A 4,721-nucleotide genomic window follows, 5' to 3' on the forward strand; every position below is an offset into this window, starting at 1 on the left:
TACTCGTGATGTGCATTGCATTCTTGAGATGTGATCTAACCCATCCGATTGACGAGGAAACATGGGGACAAAAAAATCTTAAGACAGAAGATCTGATCTCCTACCCCCCACCTTTCCTGGCCTCACATTTATTTCTTTACCTTTACACCCTTCTGTTTATTCTCTCACTCACGTTGTGCTTTTTTGTTTTTATTTTTATTTTTTTAAGTTTTGTTTTTTTATTGATTTTTTTTTATTTTCTATTAAATTTTTTTTATCAGTTTTATTCTTTTTTGAATAATTTTTTATTGTATATTTGTAATCTTTTATTTAAGGGTAGATAATTTAAATGGAGGGGAAGTTCTGATATGTGTCAAGGGTTGAATGGAGATAATTTAAAGGGATGTAGGTGTTTTGACATGTGTCAAGAATTGGAGGATGGGTAATTTAAATAGAGTGAGAGATTCTGACATGTGTCAAGAGATGAAAAGAGGGTAATTTAAAAGGAAGAGAGGTTCTGACATGTGTCAAGGGTTGGAAAGGGGTAATTTAAAGGAAGAGAGGTGTTTTGATATGTGTCAAAGGTTGGAGGATGGATAATTTAAAGGGAAGGGATATTCTAATATATGTCAAGAGTTGAAGATGGATAATTTAAAAGGAGGGGGTATTTTGACAGGTGTCAAGGATTTGGAGGGTGAGTAATTTAAGGAGAGAGAGGTTCTGACATATGTTGTCAAAGGTTGGAGGTGGGTAATTTAAAGGGAGGAGAGGTTCTATATCAAGGGTTAGATGGGGTAGTTTAAATGTCGAATTAGGAAAATAATTTAAAGGGAAAGAGAGATTCTGACCTATATTAAAAATTATATAAAATAAAAAAATAAAAAATTTGATTAAAAAATAATAAATAAAATGATTAGAAAATAAAACTAAATAAAAATTAAATAAAATTGAAAAATACAAGTATAAAATAAAAAATGAATAAAAAATTATTTAAAAAATAAAATTAAATAGAAATTAAATAAAATTTGAAAAATATAAGTATAAAATAAACAAATAAAAAATTTTGATGAAAAAAATAATAAATAAAATTGATTAGAAAAATAAAACTAAATAAAAATTAAATAAAATTGGAAAAAACAAGTATAAAATAAAAAATATTTAAAAAATAAAGTAAATAGAAATTAAATAAAATTGAAAAAATATTAGTATAAAATAAAAAATAAAAAAATTTGATGAGAAAAATAATAAACAAAATTGATAAAAAAAATAAAACTAAATAAAAATTAAATAACAATAAAAAAATATAAATAAAGGAATTAGGGGTATAAAAGTCATTTGCATATGGGACAAAACATGAAAGGGGGGGGGGGGGGGGGGGGGGGGGGGGGGGGAGAGAAGCAATTTACTTTCTCCAATCGGCATGAATCATGGTGGTAAAGGCGAATACGCTCACCCCTAGCGCCCCCGCCAACCCATCTCAAGGCCAACACGGAGGAGGTAAATCATGGGCGGCTACTAGCCTTTGGAACAGTGACTAGCACATAAGGGAGACATTTATCTCGATTTTGTCGAGATTCAAACCCAGACCTCATGATGATAACACCTCATGTGCTACTCACAAGACCGATCTAAGGGGACTCCAATTGGCATGAATCAACAACAATAGAATGTTGCATCAATAAAGACTTTGTACCTTTGAATGTCTATATGATTCTCATATGTTAAGACATAAAAGCTACAGTATTTAACCCATATATCAACAGGATACGACTCTATTAGGACAACCCTTTCGTAGGTTTCCTCGACCTCATGCAAAATATAGAGTTGTGCCTTGTGATTTACATACTTATTCTAGTAACCATAATACAAAGGATACTTGATAAGAAGGCATCATAAATCAATTTCTAAAAATGAGCTTTTACCTCGGCGAGGATCAGGCTAGCTTCGTCACGACGAGTGAGGGAAGCATAGGAAACCCTTGATTCAGCGAGACAAGTAAGGGAGGCATAAGGGAGGGGTCTACCACAAGGACGACTACAAGATTCTACGGCAAGAGAGGGTGAGGAGATTCTATGGACCACTACGAACCCTAGCTTTGACGGCGCTTGTGAGTGCTAGTCGTGGCGAGGGAGGCGCGGCAAGGGAGGGCTTGCCACGAGTGCGGTTGCGAGATTCTGTGACAAGAGAGGGCGAGGAGATTCTGTGGACCGCTGCAAACCCTAGCTTCGACGGTGCATGTGAGAGCCTATCGCGGCGAGGGAGTGTGCGCCGGGGAGAATCGTGAGCGAGGGTGACTGTGAGAGCGAGGTAAGGGAGGGTGTGGCAAGGAGAATTATGAGCGAGGGTGGCTGTGGTGAGGAGAATCACGAGCTAGGGCTTCGACAAGGACAAGGAGAGAGGAGTGATTTGGGCATTTCATGGCGAGAAGATTTTGGTGTAAGGAAAAAAACGTCACATGGACTTGCGACAAGGGCGGTACGTAAGTTTTATTCATACAAGAGGAAGCACAAGTGAATTGAGGTGGGTAGCCTTTCTCCAGTTCATCTAAATCCGAAAGCAAAAGCGGATTCATGCTCAACAACTAACTTACTAGATTTTCAAATTTTCTTTTATTTTGAGCAATTAAATTACATCTAAAGTGAAATCAAACTTGATACTGTCCGAAAATCATGGAGATGGTTGGCTGGGGATATGACTTCTTTATTGACTGGATGTAGACCTCGATCCGCTCTGCAATACAAGAAACGTTAGTGTCAAACCAGGGAAGGGGTCTCCGGCGTTGGCCCTTCGATACTCAAGTCAGTCACTGGAAAGATGGAAGGAAGTGGAGCAACAGTAAGCACAGGCATGGATAGTGAATAACGCGTACCTACTCTGATGCATGGACCATAGTGAATAATGTGTACCTATGTCAGTTTATGGGCCCTCTTTTATATAGCACCCTAACGGGCGATGTGTATGCTCCTCGAGGTGTGGGCACATTCTCTAAATTATCTTATAAAAGGACCTATCAGGAAAGTATCTTTGACACCATACCTTAACAGAGCATGCAAATCCCTTATGAGACAATAGAAGCTTCCGTCATACGATCTGCCTGTTGATCATGCCTCGTTGTCAGCAACATTATCTCCCAAAGGAATATTAAGGGATATGAAAGGAGTCCCACTGTTTGGCCAAGCGGGGGAGCCGCTTGGTCGGGGATCCCGCCCAGTCAACCTCTGCTACTTCCCTACAATGACTCGGTTCGGTAGACTGTTTCTGCCCGACCAGACTAACGCTCCAGTCGTCCCAACATTCCTCTACTCCGCGATGAGCGCCTGATGATCTTGGATGTACGAGCACTCTACTTGAACTACCCTTTTGTCGATCAGATGCTTCATGCCTAATCGGACATTGTAGTAGAGCTCCGCTTGACCCCCTGTTGATGAGCCCGTTGGTTCTTTGGCGTTGTCCTCCTTGACTTTGACCTTTACGTTGACTGCTATCTCCGTCTTTTGACCCGCACTTGGTGGATCCCCCTTTATCACCGCATCATAAGCCTTCCCCTCAAGTTTAGTTGAAGGAGGCTGGAAGTCCGACTGACTGGACAAGTAGCGTCTTTGGTGACCCTCATGTCCGATCGGACTTTCTTTGTCCTCGAGCTCCTGATCGGATTACATAATCTTCGTCGTTCTGTTTCATTTTGTTGACTCGAGTGTATAGCTGCCGCTCAGATCCTACTTCATAAGTCTGGGGGTGGATCCGCTGCTCGACTATCACATAGTCAGTTATCTGTGCCGATCAGGCTGGTTGACGACAACACTTAGCGAATTTTTCCATTTCTCTACGCTTTCTCAGATGAGCGTCATTTCATAATTGCTGACGCTATCTAAATTTCTGGAAGATTATGCAAATCTTTGGTCATTATGGTCGAGCACGCGACCACGTCTTTTAATTAAGCTCCATTAATATCTTTTGGTAGTCGACTACCACGTGTCCCACTTTCTGCAGCTGCACGTTTGAGATGATAGACAGATATTTGCTGATGATGTGACAGGCGCCTTTGCAAATTCTATGGCCAGATCTCATCCTTGTTTTTCGTAACCCTTGATCGGACAACTTGGAGCGATCGCTCGCTAGGCTTTATAAGTCGTTACTCACTCGCCATCGTCTTCATTCCTTCTCACGTTTTCAATTTCGAGTACACTCTGTGAAGCTTCTTCTCCTCCTCATCCTTACCGATGACATCTCTCAGTAAGTGTTGGCGTAGCGGGGCCAGCAAGAGAGAGGTGAATTTCCTGTTAAAAAATAAAAAGAACCTTTTCTGAACTTTGGACTTCAATTAACAGTAATTTCATAATTATAATAAATAGAAATAAACAACTAATAAAATAAAAGAGGCCAACAGATCTACTTGGTTACAACCTAGGTGGTTGTTAATCCAAGATAAGTAAATGCACTAAAAGTTTCCTTCTTTGAAGGCGAAGAAGCCTCTTACACTCGTTGGAAGCTCAGAAAGTATTTAGAAAATGAATACAGAAGTTGTTGTCTATTTCCTAGCTCCAGGGGCCTTTTTATAGCTCTTGGAAAAATCTTATCAGTGGGAGGAAAGCACCTTCAATAGGCTAGAAGGCGCCTCCAGCGAGGGGCTAAAGGATAAAACTTTTTCCTTTGGCAACGACTAAACTCAGCCTGGTCGAAGGCGTCTTCCATAGAGTTGGAAGGCACCTTCGCACTGTTCATCGAAGGCGCCTTCCACAGTG

Source organism: Zingiber officinale, chromosome 8B (genome assembly GCF_018446385.1).
Source record: "Zingiber officinale cultivar Zhangliang chromosome 8B, Zo_v1.1, whole genome shotgun sequence".
NCBI lineage: Eukaryota > Viridiplantae > Streptophyta > Magnoliopsida > Zingiberales > Zingiberaceae > Zingiber > Zingiber officinale.